The sequence below is a fragment of the Paramisgurnus dabryanus genome, chromosome 9 (assembly GCF_030506205.2).
Source record: "Paramisgurnus dabryanus chromosome 9, PD_genome_1.1, whole genome shotgun sequence".
Lineage (NCBI taxonomy): Eukaryota > Metazoa > Chordata > Actinopteri > Cypriniformes > Cobitidae > Paramisgurnus > Paramisgurnus dabryanus.
The window spans coordinates 6371103-6386996 of record NC_133345.1 but is presented as its reverse complement, the minus strand read 5'-3'; the positions used below and the strand labels follow the sequence as shown (position 1 = coordinate 6386996).

At 48.3% G+C, this 15894-nt stretch overlaps 45 non-coding genes and 21 pseudogenes across 45 annotated transcripts in view; all 66 read right to left on the bottom strand.

Moving 5' to 3' along the window:
• Positions 1-23, bottom strand: part of LOC135724264 (5S ribosomal RNA) — a 119-nt gene extending 96 nt beyond the window's left edge. Inside the window, exon 1 of the ribosomal RNA XR_010523933.1 lies at positions 1-23. This exon is cut by the window's left edge and continues 96 nt beyond it. This is a non-coding gene — a ribosomal RNA (5S ribosomal RNA).
• Positions 24-149: 126 nt separating this feature from the next.
• Positions 150-268, bottom strand: LOC135724349 (5S ribosomal RNA). The gene has a single exon (XR_010524017.1). It is a non-coding gene; the product is annotated as a 5S ribosomal RNA (ribosomal RNA).
• A 125-nt stretch (positions 269-393) lies between these two features.
• Positions 394-512, bottom strand: LOC135722920 (5S ribosomal RNA). The gene has a single exon (XR_010522642.1). It is a non-coding gene; the product is annotated as a 5S ribosomal RNA (ribosomal RNA).
• A 125-nt stretch (positions 513-637) lies between these two features.
• On the bottom strand, positions 638-756 carry LOC135725439 (5S ribosomal RNA; annotated as a pseudogene).
• A 120-nt stretch (positions 757-876) lies between these two features.
• Positions 877-995, bottom strand: LOC135724929 (5S ribosomal RNA). The gene has a single exon (XR_010524584.1). It is a non-coding gene; the product is annotated as a 5S ribosomal RNA (ribosomal RNA).
• A 126-nt stretch (positions 996-1121) lies between these two features.
• Positions 1122-1240, bottom strand: LOC135722918 (5S ribosomal RNA). The gene has a single exon (XR_010522640.1). It is a non-coding gene; the product is annotated as a 5S ribosomal RNA (ribosomal RNA).
• Positions 1241-1365: 125 nt separating this feature from the next.
• On the bottom strand, positions 1366-1484 carry LOC135726826 (5S ribosomal RNA; annotated as a pseudogene).
• A 120-nt stretch (positions 1485-1604) lies between these two features.
• Positions 1605-1723, bottom strand: LOC135725878 (5S ribosomal RNA; annotated as a pseudogene).
• A 126-nt stretch (positions 1724-1849) lies between these two features.
• Positions 1850-1968, bottom strand: LOC135722917 (5S ribosomal RNA). The gene has a single exon (XR_010522639.1). It is a non-coding gene; the product is annotated as a 5S ribosomal RNA (ribosomal RNA).
• Positions 1969-2093: 125 nt separating this feature from the next.
• On the bottom strand, positions 2094-2212 carry LOC135722916 (5S ribosomal RNA). Its single transcript, XR_010522638.1, has one exon. It is a non-coding gene; the product is annotated as a 5S ribosomal RNA (ribosomal RNA).
• A 125-nt stretch (positions 2213-2337) lies between these two features.
• On the bottom strand, positions 2338-2456 carry LOC135724166 (5S ribosomal RNA). The gene has a single exon (XR_010523838.1). It is a non-coding gene; the product is annotated as a 5S ribosomal RNA (ribosomal RNA).
• Positions 2457-2581: 125 nt separating this feature from the next.
• On the bottom strand, positions 2582-2700 carry LOC135725636 (5S ribosomal RNA; annotated as a pseudogene).
• Positions 2701-2825: 125 nt separating this feature from the next.
• LOC135722914 (5S ribosomal RNA) lies at positions 2826-2944 on the bottom strand. Its single transcript, XR_010522637.1, has one exon. It is a non-coding gene; the product is annotated as a 5S ribosomal RNA (ribosomal RNA).
• Positions 2945-3069: 125 nt separating this feature from the next.
• On the bottom strand, positions 3070-3188 carry LOC135726814 (5S ribosomal RNA; annotated as a pseudogene).
• Positions 3189-3308: 120 nt separating this feature from the next.
• Positions 3309-3427, bottom strand: LOC135725738 (5S ribosomal RNA; annotated as a pseudogene).
• Positions 3428-3553: 126 nt separating this feature from the next.
• On the bottom strand, positions 3554-3672 carry LOC135722913 (5S ribosomal RNA). Its single transcript, XR_010522636.1, has one exon. It is a non-coding gene; the product is annotated as a 5S ribosomal RNA (ribosomal RNA).
• A 126-nt stretch (positions 3673-3798) lies between these two features.
• LOC135722912 (5S ribosomal RNA) lies at positions 3799-3917 on the bottom strand. The gene has a single exon (XR_010522635.1). It is a non-coding gene; the product is annotated as a 5S ribosomal RNA (ribosomal RNA).
• A 125-nt stretch (positions 3918-4042) lies between these two features.
• On the bottom strand, positions 4043-4161 carry LOC135722911 (5S ribosomal RNA). Its single transcript, XR_010522634.1, has one exon. It is a non-coding gene; the product is annotated as a 5S ribosomal RNA (ribosomal RNA).
• A 126-nt stretch (positions 4162-4287) lies between these two features.
• LOC135725885 (5S ribosomal RNA) lies at positions 4288-4406 on the bottom strand (annotated as a pseudogene).
• A 125-nt stretch (positions 4407-4531) lies between these two features.
• LOC135725227 (5S ribosomal RNA) lies at positions 4532-4650 on the bottom strand (annotated as a pseudogene).
• Positions 4651-4775: 125 nt separating this feature from the next.
• On the bottom strand, positions 4776-4894 carry LOC135724212 (5S ribosomal RNA). Its single transcript, XR_010523883.1, has one exon. It is a non-coding gene; the product is annotated as a 5S ribosomal RNA (ribosomal RNA).
• Positions 4895-5019: 125 nt separating this feature from the next.
• LOC135726650 (5S ribosomal RNA) lies at positions 5020-5138 on the bottom strand (annotated as a pseudogene).
• Positions 5139-5258: 120 nt separating this feature from the next.
• On the bottom strand, positions 5259-5377 carry LOC135723933 (5S ribosomal RNA). Its single transcript, XR_010523612.1, has one exon. It is a non-coding gene; the product is annotated as a 5S ribosomal RNA (ribosomal RNA).
• A 126-nt stretch (positions 5378-5503) lies between these two features.
• On the bottom strand, positions 5504-5622 carry LOC135722910 (5S ribosomal RNA). Its single transcript, XR_010522633.1, has one exon. It is a non-coding gene; the product is annotated as a 5S ribosomal RNA (ribosomal RNA).
• A 125-nt stretch (positions 5623-5747) lies between these two features.
• LOC135722909 (5S ribosomal RNA) lies at positions 5748-5866 on the bottom strand. The gene has a single exon (XR_010522632.1). It is a non-coding gene; the product is annotated as a 5S ribosomal RNA (ribosomal RNA).
• A 125-nt stretch (positions 5867-5991) lies between these two features.
• LOC135725705 (5S ribosomal RNA) lies at positions 5992-6110 on the bottom strand (annotated as a pseudogene).
• Positions 6111-6230: 120 nt separating this feature from the next.
• LOC135726329 (5S ribosomal RNA) lies at positions 6231-6349 on the bottom strand (annotated as a pseudogene).
• Positions 6350-6475: 126 nt separating this feature from the next.
• Positions 6476-6594, bottom strand: LOC135722908 (5S ribosomal RNA). Its single transcript, XR_010522631.1, has one exon. It is a non-coding gene; the product is annotated as a 5S ribosomal RNA (ribosomal RNA).
• A 125-nt stretch (positions 6595-6719) lies between these two features.
• On the bottom strand, positions 6720-6838 carry LOC135724164 (5S ribosomal RNA). The gene has a single exon (XR_010523837.1). It is a non-coding gene; the product is annotated as a 5S ribosomal RNA (ribosomal RNA).
• A 125-nt stretch (positions 6839-6963) lies between these two features.
• On the bottom strand, positions 6964-7082 carry LOC135722906 (5S ribosomal RNA). Its single transcript, XR_010522629.1, has one exon. It is a non-coding gene; the product is annotated as a 5S ribosomal RNA (ribosomal RNA).
• Positions 7083-7207: 125 nt separating this feature from the next.
• On the bottom strand, positions 7208-7326 carry LOC135725704 (5S ribosomal RNA; annotated as a pseudogene).
• Positions 7327-7446: 120 nt separating this feature from the next.
• On the bottom strand, positions 7447-7565 carry LOC135726327 (5S ribosomal RNA; annotated as a pseudogene).
• A 126-nt stretch (positions 7566-7691) lies between these two features.
• LOC135725804 (5S ribosomal RNA) lies at positions 7692-7810 on the bottom strand (annotated as a pseudogene).
• A 125-nt stretch (positions 7811-7935) lies between these two features.
• Positions 7936-8054, bottom strand: LOC135724163 (5S ribosomal RNA). Its single transcript, XR_010523836.1, has one exon. It is a non-coding gene; the product is annotated as a 5S ribosomal RNA (ribosomal RNA).
• A 125-nt stretch (positions 8055-8179) lies between these two features.
• On the bottom strand, positions 8180-8298 carry LOC135725577 (5S ribosomal RNA). The gene has a single exon (XR_010524890.1). It is a non-coding gene; the product is annotated as a 5S ribosomal RNA (ribosomal RNA).
• Positions 8299-8423: 125 nt separating this feature from the next.
• LOC135724162 (5S ribosomal RNA) lies at positions 8424-8542 on the bottom strand. Its single transcript, XR_010523835.1, has one exon. It is a non-coding gene; the product is annotated as a 5S ribosomal RNA (ribosomal RNA).
• Positions 8543-8668: 126 nt separating this feature from the next.
• LOC135722905 (5S ribosomal RNA) lies at positions 8669-8787 on the bottom strand. Its single transcript, XR_010522628.1, has one exon. It is a non-coding gene; the product is annotated as a 5S ribosomal RNA (ribosomal RNA).
• A 125-nt stretch (positions 8788-8912) lies between these two features.
• Positions 8913-9031, bottom strand: LOC135724161 (5S ribosomal RNA). Its single transcript, XR_010523834.1, has one exon. It is a non-coding gene; the product is annotated as a 5S ribosomal RNA (ribosomal RNA).
• A 125-nt stretch (positions 9032-9156) lies between these two features.
• On the bottom strand, positions 9157-9275 carry LOC135722904 (5S ribosomal RNA). The gene has a single exon (XR_010522627.1). It is a non-coding gene; the product is annotated as a 5S ribosomal RNA (ribosomal RNA).
• Positions 9276-9400: 125 nt separating this feature from the next.
• Positions 9401-9519, bottom strand: LOC135725703 (5S ribosomal RNA; annotated as a pseudogene).
• Positions 9520-9639: 120 nt separating this feature from the next.
• Positions 9640-9758, bottom strand: LOC135726326 (5S ribosomal RNA; annotated as a pseudogene).
• A 126-nt stretch (positions 9759-9884) lies between these two features.
• Positions 9885-10003, bottom strand: LOC135725803 (5S ribosomal RNA; annotated as a pseudogene).
• A 125-nt stretch (positions 10004-10128) lies between these two features.
• Positions 10129-10247, bottom strand: LOC135724160 (5S ribosomal RNA). Its single transcript, XR_010523833.1, has one exon. It is a non-coding gene; the product is annotated as a 5S ribosomal RNA (ribosomal RNA).
• A 125-nt stretch (positions 10248-10372) lies between these two features.
• Positions 10373-10491, bottom strand: LOC135724280 (5S ribosomal RNA). The gene has a single exon (XR_010523948.1). It is a non-coding gene; the product is annotated as a 5S ribosomal RNA (ribosomal RNA).
• A 125-nt stretch (positions 10492-10616) lies between these two features.
• Positions 10617-10735, bottom strand: LOC135724159 (5S ribosomal RNA). Its single transcript, XR_010523832.1, has one exon. It is a non-coding gene; the product is annotated as a 5S ribosomal RNA (ribosomal RNA).
• Positions 10736-10861: 126 nt separating this feature from the next.
• LOC135722903 (5S ribosomal RNA) lies at positions 10862-10980 on the bottom strand. The gene has a single exon (XR_010522626.1). It is a non-coding gene; the product is annotated as a 5S ribosomal RNA (ribosomal RNA).
• A 126-nt stretch (positions 10981-11106) lies between these two features.
• LOC135724407 (5S ribosomal RNA) lies at positions 11107-11225 on the bottom strand. Its single transcript, XR_010524074.1, has one exon. It is a non-coding gene; the product is annotated as a 5S ribosomal RNA (ribosomal RNA).
• Positions 11226-11350: 125 nt separating this feature from the next.
• LOC135726649 (5S ribosomal RNA) lies at positions 11351-11469 on the bottom strand (annotated as a pseudogene).
• Positions 11470-11589: 120 nt separating this feature from the next.
• LOC135724928 (5S ribosomal RNA) lies at positions 11590-11708 on the bottom strand. The gene has a single exon (XR_010524583.1). It is a non-coding gene; the product is annotated as a 5S ribosomal RNA (ribosomal RNA).
• Positions 11709-11834: 126 nt separating this feature from the next.
• Positions 11835-11953, bottom strand: LOC135722902 (5S ribosomal RNA). Its single transcript, XR_010522625.1, has one exon. It is a non-coding gene; the product is annotated as a 5S ribosomal RNA (ribosomal RNA).
• A 125-nt stretch (positions 11954-12078) lies between these two features.
• LOC135725139 (5S ribosomal RNA) lies at positions 12079-12197 on the bottom strand. Its single transcript, XR_010524786.1, has one exon. It is a non-coding gene; the product is annotated as a 5S ribosomal RNA (ribosomal RNA).
• Positions 12198-12322: 125 nt separating this feature from the next.
• On the bottom strand, positions 12323-12441 carry LOC135724158 (5S ribosomal RNA). Its single transcript, XR_010523831.1, has one exon. It is a non-coding gene; the product is annotated as a 5S ribosomal RNA (ribosomal RNA).
• Positions 12442-12567: 126 nt separating this feature from the next.
• Positions 12568-12686, bottom strand: LOC135723855 (5S ribosomal RNA). The gene has a single exon (XR_010523539.1). It is a non-coding gene; the product is annotated as a 5S ribosomal RNA (ribosomal RNA).
• Positions 12687-12811: 125 nt separating this feature from the next.
• On the bottom strand, positions 12812-12930 carry LOC135724263 (5S ribosomal RNA). Its single transcript, XR_010523932.1, has one exon. It is a non-coding gene; the product is annotated as a 5S ribosomal RNA (ribosomal RNA).
• A 126-nt stretch (positions 12931-13056) lies between these two features.
• LOC135722901 (5S ribosomal RNA) lies at positions 13057-13175 on the bottom strand. Its single transcript, XR_010522624.1, has one exon. It is a non-coding gene; the product is annotated as a 5S ribosomal RNA (ribosomal RNA).
• A 120-nt stretch (positions 13176-13295) lies between these two features.
• LOC135724926 (5S ribosomal RNA) lies at positions 13296-13414 on the bottom strand. The gene has a single exon (XR_010524581.1). It is a non-coding gene; the product is annotated as a 5S ribosomal RNA (ribosomal RNA).
• Positions 13415-13540: 126 nt separating this feature from the next.
• LOC135722900 (5S ribosomal RNA) lies at positions 13541-13659 on the bottom strand. The gene has a single exon (XR_010522623.1). It is a non-coding gene; the product is annotated as a 5S ribosomal RNA (ribosomal RNA).
• A 125-nt stretch (positions 13660-13784) lies between these two features.
• Positions 13785-13903, bottom strand: LOC135726880 (5S ribosomal RNA; annotated as a pseudogene).
• A 120-nt stretch (positions 13904-14023) lies between these two features.
• LOC135724925 (5S ribosomal RNA) lies at positions 14024-14142 on the bottom strand. The gene has a single exon (XR_010524580.1). It is a non-coding gene; the product is annotated as a 5S ribosomal RNA (ribosomal RNA).
• Positions 14143-14268: 126 nt separating this feature from the next.
• LOC135725593 (5S ribosomal RNA) lies at positions 14269-14387 on the bottom strand (annotated as a pseudogene).
• Positions 14388-14512: 125 nt separating this feature from the next.
• On the bottom strand, positions 14513-14631 carry LOC135722898 (5S ribosomal RNA). Its single transcript, XR_010522622.1, has one exon. It is a non-coding gene; the product is annotated as a 5S ribosomal RNA (ribosomal RNA).
• Positions 14632-14757: 126 nt separating this feature from the next.
• On the bottom strand, positions 14758-14876 carry LOC135723824 (5S ribosomal RNA). Its single transcript, XR_010523509.1, has one exon. It is a non-coding gene; the product is annotated as a 5S ribosomal RNA (ribosomal RNA).
• A 125-nt stretch (positions 14877-15001) lies between these two features.
• On the bottom strand, positions 15002-15120 carry LOC135722897 (5S ribosomal RNA). The gene has a single exon (XR_010522621.1). It is a non-coding gene; the product is annotated as a 5S ribosomal RNA (ribosomal RNA).
• A 125-nt stretch (positions 15121-15245) lies between these two features.
• On the bottom strand, positions 15246-15364 carry LOC135725438 (5S ribosomal RNA; annotated as a pseudogene).
• Positions 15365-15484: 120 nt separating this feature from the next.
• Positions 15485-15603, bottom strand: LOC135724924 (5S ribosomal RNA). Its single transcript, XR_010524579.1, has one exon. It is a non-coding gene; the product is annotated as a 5S ribosomal RNA (ribosomal RNA).
• A 125-nt stretch (positions 15604-15728) lies between these two features.
• On the bottom strand, positions 15729-15847 carry LOC135722896 (5S ribosomal RNA). The gene has a single exon (XR_010522620.1). It is a non-coding gene; the product is annotated as a 5S ribosomal RNA (ribosomal RNA).
• Between the last annotated feature and the right edge of the window lie 47 nt (positions 15848-15894).

Here is a 15894-nt window from a genome sequence, read left to right as displayed (position 1 = left end):
CTCAGGGTGGTGTGGCCGTAAGCGAGTGCTGACTCGATTCGAGAGACACTTCAAGGCTAATGTGGCAACGCAATGACATCGGTAAATGGTTACAGAAAGGACGCATTCATGGGAAAAAATGACATAAAAAAAATTATTAATTAATTAAATGCTTACATCACCTGGTATTCCCAGGCGGTCTCCCATCCAAGTACTAACCAGGCCCGACCCTGCTTGGCTTCCGAGATCAGACGAGAGCGGGCGTGCTCAGGGTGGTGTGGCCGTAAGCGAGTGCAGACTTGATTCGAGAGACACTTCAAAACTAATGTGGCAACGCCATGCCATGGGAGAACGCTTACAGAAAGGACGCATTCATGGGAAAATATGACATAAATAAATATTTAATTAATTAAATGCTTACAGCACCTGGTATTCCCAGGCGGTCTCCCATCCAAGTACTAACCAGGCCCGACCCTGCTTGGCTTCCGAGATCAGACGAGAGCGGGCGTGCTCAGGGTGGTGTGGCCGTAAGCGAGTGCCGACTCGAATCGACAGACACTTCAAGACTTATGTGGCAACGCCATGACATCAGTGAACGCTTACAGAAAGAACGCATTCATGGGAAAAAATGACATAAATAAATATTTAATTAATTAAATGCTTACAGCACCTGGTATTCCCAGGCAATCTCCCATCCAAGTACTAACCAGGCCCGACCCTGCTTGGCTTCCGAGATCAGACGAGAGCGGGCGTGCTCAGGGTGGTGTGGCCGTAAGCGAGTGCGGACTTGATTCGAGAGACACTTCAAAACTAATGTGGCAACGGCATGCCATGGGAGAACGCTTACAGAAAGGACGCATTCATGGGAAAAATGACATAAAAAATTAATTAATTAAATTCTTACAGCACCAGGTATTCCCAGGCGGTCTCCCATCCAAGTACTAACCAGGCCCGACCCTGCTTGGCTTCCGAGATCAGACGAGAGCGGGCGTGCTCAGGGTGGTGTGGCCGTAAACGAGTGCTGACTCGATTCGAGAGACACTTCAAGGCTAATGTGGCAACGCAATGACATCGGTAAATGGTTACAGAAAGGACGCATTCATGGGAAAAAATGACATAAAAAAAATAATTAATTAATTAAATGCTTACAGCACCTGGTATTCCCAGGCGGTCTCCCATCCAAGTACTAACCAGGCCCGACCCTGCTTGGCTTCCGAGATCAGACGAGAGCGGGCGTGCTCAGGGTGGTGTGGCCGTAAGCGAGTGCTGACTCGCTTCGATAGACACTTCAAGACTTATGTGGCAACGCCATGACATCAGTGAACGCTTACAGAAAGATCGCATTCATGGGAAAAAATTACATAAAAAAATAATTAATTAATTAAATGCTTAGAGCACCTGGTATTCCCAGGCGGCCTCCCATCCAAGTACTAACCAGGCCCGACCCTGCTTGGCTTACGAGATCAGACGAGAGCGGGCGTGCTCAGGGTGGCGTGGCCGTAAGCGAGTGCTGACTTGATTCGAGAGACACTTCAAAACTAATGTGGCAACGCCATGCCATGGGAGAATGCTTACAGAAAGGACGCATTCATGGGAAAAATGACATAAATAATTAATTAATTTAATTCTTACAGCACCAGGTATTCCCAGGCGGTCTCCCATCCAAGTACTAACCAGGCCCGACCCTGCTTGGCTTCCGAGATCAGACGAGAGCGGGCGTGCTCAGGGTGGTGTGGCCGTCAACGAGTGCTGACTCGATTCGAGAGACACTTCAAGGCTAATGTGGCAACGCAATGACATCGGTAAATGGTTACAGAAAGGACGCATTCATGGGAAAAAATGACATAAAAAAAATAATTAATTAATTAAATGCTTACAGCACCTGGTATTCCCAGGCGGTCTCCCATCCAAGTACTAACCAGGCCCGACCCTGCTTGGCTTCCGAGATCAGACGAGAGCGGGCGTGCTCAGGGTGGTGTGGCCGTAAGCGAGTGCTGACTCGATTCGACAGACACTTCAAGGCTAATGTGGCAACGCAATGACATCGGTAAATGGTTACAGAAAGGACGCATTCATGGGAAAATATGACATAAATAAATATTTAATTAATTAAATGCTTACAGCACCTGGTATTCCCAGGCGGTCTCCCATCCAAGTACTAACCAGGCCCGACCCTGCTTGGCTTCCGAGATCAGACGAGAGCGGGCGTGCTCAGGGTGGTGTGGCCGTAAGCGAGTGCTGACTCGCTTCGATAGACACTTCAAGACTTATGTGGCAACGCCATGACATCGGTGAACACTTACAGAAAGATCGCATTCATGTGAAAAAATGACATAAAAAAATAATTAATTAATTAAATGCTTACAGCACCTGGTATTCCCAGGCGGTCTCCCATCCAAGTACTAACCAGGCCCGACCCTGCTTGGCTTACGAGATCAGACGAGAACGGGCGTGCTCAGGGTGGTGTGGCCGTAAGCGAGTGCTGACTCGCTTCGATAGACACTTCAAGACTTATGTGGCAACGCCATGACATCGGTGAACACTTACAGAAAGATCGCATTCATGGGAAAAAATGACATAAAAAAATAATTAATTAATTAAATGCTTACAGCACCTGGTATTCCCAGGCGGTCTCCCATCCAAGTACTAACCAGGCCCGACCCTGCTTGGCTTCAGAGATCAGACGAGAGCGGGCGGGCTCAGGGTGGTGTGGCCGTAAGCGAGTGCTGACTCGCTTCGATAGACACTTCAAGACTTATGTGGCAACGCCATGACATCGGTGAACACTTACAGAAAGATCGCATTCATGGGAAAAAATGACATAAAAAAATAATTAATTAATTAAATGCTTACAGCACCTGGTATTCCCAGGCGGTCTCCCATCCAAGTACTAACCAGGCCCGACCCTGCTTGGCTTCCGAGATCAGACGAGAGCGGGCGTGCTCAGGGTGGTGTGGCCGTAAGCGAGTGCAGACTTGATTCGAGAGACACTTCAAAACTAATGTGGCAACGCCATGCCATGGGAGAACGCTTACAGAAAGGACGCATTCATGGGAAAAAATGACATAAAAAAATAATTAATTAATTAAATGCTTAGAGCACCTGGTATTCCCAGGCGGTCTCCCATCCAAGTACTAACCAGGCCCGACCCTGCTTGGCTTACGAGATCAGACGAGAGCGGGCGTGCTCAGGGTGGCGTGGCCGCAAGCGAGTGCTGACTTGATTCGAGAGACACTTCAAAACTAATGTGGCAACGCCATGCCATGGCAGAACGCTTACAGAAAGGACGCATTCATGGGAAAAATGACATAAATAACTAATTAATTTAATTCTTACAGCACCAGGTATTCCCAGGCGGTCTCCCATCCAAGTACTAACCAGGCCCGACCCTGCTTGGCTTCCGAGATCAGACGAGAGCGGGCATGCTCAGGGTGGTGTGGCCGTAAACGAGTGCTGACTCGATTCGAGAGACACTTCAAGGCTAATGTGGCAACGCAATGACATCGGTAAATGGTTACAGAAAGGACGCATTCATGGGAAAAAATGACATAAAAAAAATAATTAATTAATTAAATGCTTACAGCACCTGGTATTCCCAGGCGGTCTCCCATCCAAGTACTAACCAGGCCCGACCCTGCTTGGCTTCCGAGATCAGACGAGAGCGGGCGTGCTCAGGGTGGTGTGGCCGTAAGCGAGTGCTGACTCGATTCGAGAGACACTTCAAGGCTAATGTGGCAACGCAATGACATCGGTAAATGGTTACAGAAAGGACGCATTCATGGGAAAATATGACATAAAAAAAATAATTAATTAATTAAATGCTTACAGCACCTGGTATTCCCAGGCGGTCTCCCATCCAAGTACTAACCAGGCCCGACCCTGCTTGGCTTCCGAGATCAGACGAGAGCGGGCGTGCTCAGGGTGGTGTGGCCGTAAGCGAGTGCTGACTCGCTTCGATAGACACTTCAAGACTTATGTGGCAACGCCATGACATCAGTGAACGCTTACAGAAAGGTCGCATTCATGGGAAAAAATGACATAAAAAAATAATTAATTAATTAAATGCTTACAGCACCTGGTATTCCCAGGCGGTCTCCCATCCAAGTACTAACCAGGCCCGACCCTGCTTGGCTTCCGAGATCAGACGAGAGCGGGCGTGCTCAGGGTGGTGTGGCCGTAAGCGAGTGCTGACTCGATTCGAGAGACACTTCAAGGCTAATGTGGCAACGCAATGACATCGGTAAATGGTTACAGAAAGGACGCATTCATGGGAAAAAATGACATAAAAAAAATTATTAATTAATTAAATGCTTACAGCACCTGGTATTCCCAGGCGGTCTCCCATCCAAGTACTAACCAGGCCCGAACCTGCTTGGCTTCCGAGATCAGACGAGAGCGGGCGTGCTCAGTGTGGTGTGGCCGTAAGCGAGTGCAGACTTGATTCGAGAGACACTTCAAAACTAATGTGGCAACGCCATGCCATGGGAGAACGCTTACAGAAAGGACGCATTCATGGGAAAAAATGACATAAAAAAATAATTAATTAATTAAATGCTTAGAGCACCTGGTATTCCCAGGCGGTCTCCCATCCAAGTACTAACCAGGCCCGACCCTGCTTGGCTTCCGAGATCAGACGAGAGCGGGCGTGCTCAGGGTGGTGTGGCCGTAAGCGAGTGCTGACTCGCTTCGATAGACACTTCAAGACTTATGTGGCAACGCCATGACAACGGTGAACACTTACAGAAAGATCGCATTCATGGGAAAAAATGACATAAAAAAATAATTAATTAATTAAATGCTTACAGCACCTGGTATTCCCAGGCGGTCTCCCATCCAAGTATTAACCAGGCCCGACCCTGCTTGGCTTCCGAGATCAGACGAGAGCGGGCGTGCTCAGGGTGGTGTGGCCGTAAGCGAGTGCAGACTTGATTCGAGAGACACTTCAAAACTAATGTGGCAACGCCATGCCATGGGAGAACGCTTACAGAAAGGACGCATTCATGGGAAAAAATGACATAAAAAAATAATTAATTAATTAAATGCTTAGAGCACCTGGTATTCCCAGGCGGTCTCCCATCCAAGTACTAACCAGGCCCGACCCTGCTTGGCTTACGAGATCAGACGAGAGCGGGCGTGCTCAGGGTGGCGTGGCCGTAAGCGAGTGCTGACTTGATTCGAGAGACACTTCAAAACTAATGTGGCAACGCCATGCCATGGGAGAACGCTTACAGAAAGGACGCATTCATGGGAAAAATGACATAAATAATTAATTAATTTAATTCTTACAGCACCAGGTATTCCCAGGCGGTCTCCCATCCAAGTACTAACCAGGCCCGACCCTGCTTGGCTTCCGAGATCAGACGAGAGCGGGCGTGCTCAGGGTGGTGTGGCCGTAAGCGAGTGCTGACTCGATTCGAGAGACACTTCAAGGCTAATGTGGCAACGCAATGACATCGGTAAATGGTTACAGAAAGGACGCATTCATGGGAAAAAATGACATAAAAAAAATAATTAATTAATTAAATGCTTACAGCACCTGGTATTCCCAGGCGGTCTCCCATCCAAGTACTAACCAGGCCCGACCCTGCTTGGCTTCCGAGATCAGACGAGAGCGGGCGTGCTCAGGGTGGTGTGGCCGTAAGCGAGTGCTGACTCGATTCGAGAGACACTTCAAGGCTAATGTGGCAACGCAATGACATCGGTAAATGGTTACAGAAAGGACGCATTCATGGGAAAATATGACATAAATAAATATTTAATTAATTAAATGCTTACAGCACCTGGTATTCCCAGGCGGTCTCCCATCCAAGTACTAACCAGGCCCGACCCTGCTTGGCTTCCGAGATCAGACGAGAGCGGGCGTGCTCAGGGTGGTGTGGCCGTAAGCGAGTGCTGACTCGATTCGAGAGACACTTCAAGGCTAATGTGGCAACGCAATGACATCGGTAAATGGTTACAGAAAGGACGCATTCATGGGAAAATATGACATAAATAAATATTTAATTAATTAAATGCTTACAGCACCTGGTATTCCCAGGCGGTCTCCCATCCAAGTACTAACCAGGCCCGACCCTGCTTGGCTTACGAGATCAGACGAGAGCGGGCGTGCTCAGGGTGGCGTGGCCGTAAGCGAGTGCTGACTTGATTCGAGAGACACTTCAAAACTAATGTGGCAACGCCATGCCATGGGAGAACGCTTACAGAAAGGACGCATTCATGGGAAAAATGACATAAATAATTAATTAATTTAATTCTTACAGCACCAGGTATTCCCAGGCGGTCTCCCATCCAAGTATTAACCAGGCCCGACCCTGCTTGGCTTTCGAGATCAGACGAGAGCGGGCGTGCTCAGGGTGGTGTGGCCGTAAACGAGTGCTGACTCGATTCGAGAGACACTTCAAGGCTAATGTGGCAACGCAATGACATCGGTAAATGGTTACAGAAAGGACGCATTCATGGGAAAAAATGACATAAAAAAAATAATTAATTAATTAAATGCTTACAGCACCTGGTATTCCCAGGCGGTCTCCCATCCAAGTACTAACCAGGCCCGACCCTGCTTGGCTTCCGAGATCAGACGAGAGCGGGCGTGCTCAGGGTGGTGTGGCCGTAAGCGAGTGCTGACTCGCTTCGATAGACACTTCAAGACTTATGTGGCAACGCCATGACATCGGTGAACACTTACAGAAAGATCGCATTCATGGGAAAAAATGACATAAAAAAATAATTAATTAATTAAATGCTTACAGCACCTGGTATTCCCAGGCGGTCTCCCATCCAAGTACTAACCAGGCCCGACCCTGCTTGGCTTACGAGATCAGACGAGAACGGGCGTGCTCAGGGTGGTGTGGCCGTAAGCGAGTGCTGACTCGATTCGAGAGACACTTCAAGGCTAATGTGGCAACGCAATGACATCGGTAAATGGTTACAGAAAGGACGCATTCATGGGAAAAAATGACATAAAAAAATAATTAATTAATTAAATGCTTACAGCACCTGGTATTCCCAGGCGGTCTCCCATCCAAGTACTAACCAGGCCCGACCCTGCTTGGCTTCCGAGATCAGACGAGAGCGGGCGTGCTCAGGGTGGTGTGGCCGTAAGCGAGTGCTGACTCGCTTCGATAGACACTTCAAGACTTATGTGGCAACGCCATGACATCGGTGAACACTTACAGAAAGATCGCATTCATGGGAAAAAATGACATAAAAAAATATTTAATTAATTAAATGCTTACAGCACCTGGTATTCCCAGGCGGTCTCCCATCCAAGTACTAACCAGGCCCGACCCTGCTTGGCTTACGAGATCAGACGAGAGCGGGCGTGCTCAGGGTGGCGTGGCCGTAAGCGAGTGCTGACTTGATTCGAGAGACACTTCAAAACTAATGTGGCAACGCCATGCCATGGGAGAACGCTTACAGAAAGGACGCATTCATGGGAAAAATGACATAAATAATTAATTAATTTAATTCTTACAGCACCAGGTATTCCCAGGCGGTCTCCCATCCAAGTATTAACCAGGCCCGACCCTGCTTGGCTTTCGAGATCAGACGAGAGCGGGCGTGCTCAGGGTGGTGTGGCCGTAAACGAGTGCTGACTCGATTCGAGAGACACTTCAAGGCTAATGTGGCAACGCAATGACATCGGTAAATGGTTACAGAAAGGACGCATTCATGGGAAAAAATGACATAAAAAAAAAAATTAATTAATTAAATGCTTACAGCACCTGGCATTCCCAGGCGGTCTCCCATCCAAGTACTAACCAGTCCCGACCCTGCTTGGCTTCCGAGATCAGACGAGAGCGGGCGTGCTCAGGGTGGTGTGGCCGTAAGCGAGTGCTGACTCGCTTCGATAGACACTTCAAGACTTATGTGGCAACGCCATGACATCGGTGAACACTTACAGAAAGATCGCATTCATGGGAAAAAATGACATAAAAAAATAATTAATTAATTAAATGCTTACAGCACCTGGTATTCCCAGGCGGTCTCCCATCCAAGTACTAACCAGGCCCGACCCTGCTTGGCTTACGAGATCAGACGAGAACGGGCGTGCTCAGGGTGGTGTGGCCGTAAGCGAGTGCTGACTCGATTCGAGAGACACTTCAAGGCTAATGTGGCAACGCAATGACATCGGTAAATGGTTACAGAAAGGACGCATTCATGGGAAAAAATGACATAAAAAAATAATTAATTAATTAAATGCTTACAGCACCTGGTATTCCCAGGCGGTCTCCCATCCAAGTACTAACCAGGCCCGACCCTGCTTGGCTTCCGAGATCAGACGAGAACGGGCGTGCTCAGGGTGGTGTGGCCGTAAGCGAGTGCTGACTCGCTTCGATAGACACTTCAAGACTTATGTGGCAACGCCATGACATCGGTGAACACTTACAGAAAGATCGCATTCATGGGAAAAAATGACATAAAAAAATAATTAATTAATTAAATGCTTACAGCACCTGGTATTCCCAGGCGGTCTCCCATCCAAGTACTAACCAGGCCCGACCCTGCTTGGCTTACGAGATCAGACGAGAACGGGCGTGCTCAGGGTGGTGTGGCCGTAAGCGAGTGCTGACTCGATTCGAGAGACACTTCAAGGCTAATGTGGCAACGCAATGACATCGGTAAATGGTTACAGAAAGGACGCATTCATGGGAAAAAATGACATAAAAAAAATAATTAATTAATTAAATGCTTACAGCACCTGGTATTCCCAGGCGGTCTCCCATCCAAGTACTAACCAGGCCCGACCCTGCTTGGCTTCCGAGATCAGACGAGAGCGGGCGTGCTCAGGGTGGTGTGGCCGTAAGCGAGTGCTGACTCGCTTCGATAGACACTTCAAGACTTATGTGGCAACGCCATGACATCGGTGAACACTTACAGAAAGATCGCATTCATGGGAAAAAATGACATAAAAAAATAATTAATTAATTAAATGCTTACAGCACCTGGTATTCCCAGGCGGTCTCCCATCCAAGTACTAACCAGGCCCGACCCTGCTTGGCTTACGAGATCAGACGAGAACGGGCGTGCTCAGGGTGGTGTGGCCGTAAGCGAGTGCTGACTCGATTCGAGAGACACTTCAAGGCTAATGTGGCAACGCAATGACATAGGTAAATGGTTACAGAAAGGACGCATTCATGGGAAAAAATGACATAAAAAAATAATTAATTAATTAAATGCTTACAGCACCTGGTATTCCCAGGCGGTCTCCCATCCAAGTACTAACCAGGCCCGACCCTGCTTGGCTTCCGAGATCAGACGAGAGCGGGCGTGCTCAGGGTGGTGTGGCCGTAAGCGAGTGCTGACTCGCTTCGATAGACACTTCAAGACTTATGTGGCAACGCCATGACATCGGTGAACACTTACAGAAAGATCGCATTCATGGGAAAAAATGACATAAAAAAATATTTAATTAATTAAATGCTTACAGCACCTGGTATTCCCAGGCGGTCTCCCATCCAAGTACTAACCAGGCCCGACCCTGCTTGGCTTACGAGATCAGACGAGAGCGGGCGTGCTCAGGGTGGCGTGGCCGTAAGCGAGTGCTGACTTGATTCGAGAGACACTTCAAAACTAATGTGGCAACGCCATGCCATGGGAGAACGCTTACAGAAAGGACGCATTCATGGGAAAAATGACATAAATAATTAATTAATTTAATTCTTACAGCACCAGGTATTCCCAGGCGGTCTCCCATCCAAGTATTAACCAGGCCCGACCCTGCTTGGCTTTCGAGATCAGACGAGAGCGGGCGTGCTCAGGGTGGTGTGGCCGTAAACGAGTGCTGACTCGATTCGAGAGACACTTCAAGGCTAATGTGGCAACGCAATGACATCGGTAAATGGTTACAGAAAGGACGCATTCATGGGAAAAAATGACATAAAAAAAAAATTTAATTAATTAAATGCTTACAGCACCTGGCATTCCCAGGCGGTCTCCCATCCAAGTACTAACCAGTCCCGACCCTGCTTGGCTTCCGAGATCAGACGAGAGCGGGCGTGCTCAGGGTGGTGTGGCCGTAAGCGAGTGCTGACTCGCTTCGATAGACACTTCAAGACTTATGTGGCAACGCCATGACATCGGTGAACACTTACAGAAAGATCGCATTCATGGGAAAAAATGACATAAAAAAATAATTAATTAATTAAATGCTTACAGCACCTGGTATTCCCAGGCGGTCTCCCATCCAAGTACTAACCAGGCCCGACCCTGCTTGGCTTACGAGATCAGACGAGAACGGGCGTGCTCAGGGTGGTGTGGCCGTAAGCGAGTGCTGACTCGATTCGAGAGACACTTCAAGGCTAATGTGGCAACGCAATGACATCGGTAAATGGTTACAGAAAGGACGCATTCATGGGAAAAAATGACATAAAAAAATAATTAATTAATTAAATGCTTACAGCACCTGGTATTCCCAGGCGGTCTCCTATCCAAGTACTAACCAGGCCCGACCCTGCTTGGCTTCCGAGATCAGACGAGAGCGGGCGTGCTCAGGGTGGTGTGGCCGTAAGCGAGTGCTGACTCGCTTCGATAGACACTTCAAGACTTATGTGGCAACGCCATGACATCGGTGAACACTTACAGAAAGATCGCATTCATGGGAAAAAATGACATAAAAAAATAATTAATTAATTAAATGCTTACAGCACCTGGTATTCCCAGGCGGTCTCCCATCCAAGTACTAACCAGGCCCGACCCTGCTTGGCTTACGAGATCAGACGAGAACGGGCGTGCTCAGGGTGGTGTGGCCGTAAGCGAGTGCTGACTCGATTCGAGAGACACTTCAAGGCTAATGTGGCAACGCAATGACATCGGTAAATGGTTACAGAAAGGACGCATTCATGGGAAAAAATGACATAAAAAAAATAATTAATTAATTAAATGCTTACAGCACCTGGTATTCCCAGGCGGTCTCCCATCCAAGTACTAACCAGGCCCGACCCTGCTTGGCTTCCGAGATCAGACGAGAGCGGGCGTGCTCAGGGTGGTGTGGCCGTAAGCGAGTGCTGACTCGATTCGAGAGACACTTCAAGGCTAATGTGGCAACGCAATGACATCGGTAAATGGTTACAGAAAGGACGCATTCATGGGAAAAAATGACATAAAAAAAATTATTAATTAATTAAATGCTTACAGCACCTGGTATTCCCAGGCGGTCTCCCATCCAAGTACTAACCAGGCCCGAACCTGCTTGGCTTCCGAGATCAGACGAGAGCGGGCGTGCTCAGGGTGGTGTGGCCGTAAGCGAGTGCAGACTTGATTCGAGAGACACTTCAAAACTAATGTGGCAACGCCATGCCATGGGAGAACGCTTACAGAAAGGACGCATTCATGGGAAAAAATGACATAAAAAAATAATTAATTAATTAAATGCTTAGAGCACCTGGTATTCCCAGGCGGTCTCCCATCCAAGTACTAACCAGGCCCGACCCTGCTTGGCTTACGAGATCAGACGAGAGCGGGCGTGCTCAGGGTGGCGTGGCCGTAAGCGAGTGCTGACTTGATTCGAGAGACACTTCAAAACTAATGTGGCAACGCCATGCCATGGGAGAACGCTTACAGAAAGGACGCATTCATGGGAAAAATGACATAAATAATTAATTAATTTAATTCTTACAGCACCAGGTATTCCCAGGCGGTCTCCCATCCAAGTACTAACCAGGCCCGACCCTGCTTGGCTTCCGAGATCAGACGAGAGCGGGCGTGCTCAGGGTGGTGTGGCCGTAAACGAGTGCTGACTCGATTCGAGAGACACTTCAAGGCTAATGTGGCAACGCAATGACATCGGTAAATGGTTACAGAAAGGACGCATTCATGGGAAAAAATGACATAAAAAAAATAATTAATTAATTAAATGCTTACAGCACCTGGTATTCCCAGGCGGTCTCCCATCCAAGTACTAACCAGGCCCGACCCTGCTTGGCTTCCGAGATCAGACGAGAGCGGGCGTGCTCAGGGTGGTGTGGCCGTAAGCGAGTGCTGACTCGATTCGAGAGACACTTCAAGGCTAATGTGGCAACGCAATGACATCGGTAAATGGTTACAGAAAGGACGCATTCATGGGAAAATATGACATAAATAAATATTTAATTAATTAAATGCTTACAGCACCTGGTATTCCCAGGCGGTCTCCCATCCAAGTACTAACCAGGCCCGACCCTGCTTGGCTTCCGACATCAGACGAGAGCGGGCGTGCTCAGGGTGGTGTGGCCGTAAGCGAGTGCTGACTCGCTTCGATAGACACTTCAAGACTTATGTGGCAACGCCATGACATCGGTGAACGCTTACAGAAAGATCGCATTCATGGGAAAAAATGACATAAAAAAATAATTAATTAATTAAATGCTTACAGCACCTGGTATTCCCAGGCGGTCTCCCATCCAAGTACTAACCAGGCCCGACCCTGCTTGGCTTACGAGATCAGACGAGAACGGGCGTGCTCAGGGTGGTGTGGCCGTAAGCGAGTGCTGACTCGATTCGAGAGACACTTCAAGGCTAATGTGGCAACGCAATGACATCGGTAAATGGTTACAGAAAGGACGCATTCATGGGAAAAAATGACATTAAAAAAATAATTAATTAATTAAATGCTTACAGCACCTGGTATTCCCAGGCGGTCTCCCATCCAAGTACTAACCAGGCCCGACCCTGCTTGGCTTCCGAGATCAGACGAGAGCGGGCGTGCTCAGGGTGGTGTGGTCGTAAGCGAGTGCTGACTCGCTTCGATAGACACTTCAAGACTTATGTGGCAACGCCATGACATCATTGAACGCTTACAGAAAGGTCGCATTCATGGGAAAAAATGACATAAAAAAATAATTAATTAATTAAATGCTTACAGCACCTGGTATTCCCAGGCGGTCTCCCATCCAAGTACTAACCAGGCCCGACCCTGCTTGGCTTCCGAGATCAGACAAGAGCGGGCGTGCTCAGGGTGGTGTGGCCGTAAGCGAGTGCTGACTCGATTCGAGAGACACTTCAAGGCTAATGTGGCAACGCAATGACATCGGTAAATGGTTACAGAAAGGACGCATTCATGGGAAAAAATGACATAAAAAAAATTATTAATTAATTAAATGCTTACAGCACCTGGTATTCCCAGGCGGTCTCCCATCCAAGTACTAACCAGGCCCGACCCTGCTTGGCTTCCGAGATCAGACGAGAGCGGGCGTGCTCAGGGTGGTGTGGCCGTAAGCGAGTGCGGACTTGATTCGAGAGACACTTCAAAACTAATGTGGCAACGCCATGCCATGGGAGAACGCTTACAGAAAGGACGCATTCATGGGAAAAATGACATAAAAAATTAATTAATTAAATTCTTACAGCACCAGGTATTCCCAGGCGGTCTCCCATCCAAGTACTAACCAGGCCCGACCCTGCTTGGCTTCCGAGATCAGACGAGAGCGGGCGTGCTCAGGGTGGTGTGGCCGTAAACGAGTGCTGACTCGATTCGAGAGACACTTCAAGGCTAATGTGGCAACGCAATGACATCGGTAAATGGTTACAGAAAGGACGCATTCATGGGAAAAAATGACATAAAAAAATTAATTAATTAATTAAATGCTTACAGCACCTGGTATTCCCAGGCGGTCTCCCATCCAAGTACTAACCAGGCCCGACCCTGCTTGGCTTCCGAGATCAGACGAGAGCGGGCGTGCTCAGGGTGGTGTGGCCGTAAGCGAGTGCTGACTCGCTTCGATAGACACTTCAAGACTTATGTGGCAACGCCATGACATCAGTGAACGCTTACAGAAAGATCGCATTCATGGGAAAAAATGACATAAAAAAATAATTAATTAATTAAATGCTTAGAGCACCTGGTATACCCAGGCGGTCTCCCATCCAAGTACTAACCAGGCCCGACCCTGCTTGGCTTACGAGATCAGACGAGAGCGGGCGTGCTCAGGGTGGCGTGGCCGTAAGCGAGTGCTGACTTGATTCGAGAGACACTTCAAAACTAATGTGGCAACGCCATGCCATGGGAGAACGCTTACAGAAAGGACGCATTCATGGGAAAAATGACATAAATAATTAATTAATTTAATTCTTACAGCACCAGGTATTCCCAGGCGGTCTCCCATCCAAGTACTAACCAGGCCCGACCCTGCTTGGCTTCCGAGATCAGACGAGAGCGGGCGTGCTCAGGGTGGTGTGGCCGTAAACGAGTGCTGACTCGATTCGAGAGACACTTCAAGGCTAATGTGGCAACGCAATGACATCGATAAATGGTTACAGAAAGGACGCATTCATGGGAAAAAATGACATAAAAAAAATAATTAATCAATTAAATGCTTACAGCATCTGGTATTCCCAGGCGGTCTCCCATCCAAGTACTAACCAGGCCCGACCCTGCTTGGCTTCCGAGATCAGACGAGAGCGGGCGTGCTCAGGGTGGTGTGGCCGTAAACGAGTGCTGACTCGCTTCGATAGACACTTCAAGACTTATGTGGCAACGCCATGACATCAGTGAACGCTTACAGAAAGGTCGCATTCATGGGAAAAAATGACATAAAAAAATAATTAATTAATTAAATGCTTACAGCACCTGGTATTCCCAGGCGGTCTCCCATCCAAGTACTAACCAGGCCCGACCCTGCTTGGCTTCCGAGATCAGACGAGAGCGGGCGTGCTCAGGGTGGTGTGGCCGTAAGCGAGTGCTGACTCGATTCGAGAGACACTTCAAGGCTAATGTGGCAACGCAATGACATCGGTAAATGGTTACAGAAAGGACGCATTCATGGGAAAAAATGACATAAAAAAAATTATTAATTAATTAAATGCTTACAGCACCTGGTATTCCCAGGCGGTCTCCCATCCAAGTACTAACCAGGCCCGACCCTGCTTGGCTTCCGAGATCAGACGAGAGCGGGCGTGCTCAGGGTGGTGTGGCCGTATGCGAGTGCAGACTTGATTCGAGAGACACTTCAAAACTAATGTGGCAACGCCATGCCATGGGAGAACGCTTACAGAAAGGACGCATTCATGGGAAAATATGACATAAATAAATATTTAATTAATTAAATGCTTACAGCACCTGGTATTCCCAGGCGGTCTCCCATCCAAGTACTAACCAGGCCCGACCCTGCTTGGCTTCCGAGATCAGACGAGAGCGGGCGTGCTCAGGGTGGTGTGGCCGTAAGCGAGTGCCGACTCGAATCGACAGACACTTCAAGACTTATGTGGCAACGCCATGACATCAGTGAACGCTTACAGAAAGAACGCATTCATGGGAAAAAATGACATAAATAAATATTTAATTAATTAAATGCTTACAGCACCTGGTATTCCCAGGCAATCTCCCATCCAAGTACTAACCAGGCCCGACCCTGCTTGGCTTCCGAGATCAGACGAGAGCGGGCGTGCTCAGGGTGGTGTGGCCGTAAGCGAGTGCGGACTTGATTCGAGAGACACTTTAAAACTAATGTGGCAACGGCATGCCATGGGAGAACGCTTACAGAAAGGACGCATTCATGGGAAAAATGACATAAAAAATTAATTAATTAAATTCTTACAGCACCAGGTATTCCCAGGCGGTCTCCCATCCAAGTACTAACCAGGCCCGACCCTGCTTGGCTTCCGAGATCAGACGAGAGCGGGCGTGCTCAGGGTGGTGTGGCCGTAAACGAGTGCTGACTCGATTCGAGAGACACTTCAAGGCTAATGTGTCAACGCAATGACATCGGTAAATGGTTACAGAAAGGACGCATTCATGGGAAAAAATGACATAAAAAAATAATTAATTAATTAAATGCTTACAGCACCTGGTATTCCCAGGCGGTCTCCCATCCAAGTACTAACCAGGCCCGACCCTGCTTGGCTTCCGAGATCAGACGAGAGCGGGCGTGCTCAGGGTGGTGTGGCCGTAAGCGAGTGCTGACTCGCTTCGATAGACACTTCAAGACTTATGTGGCAACG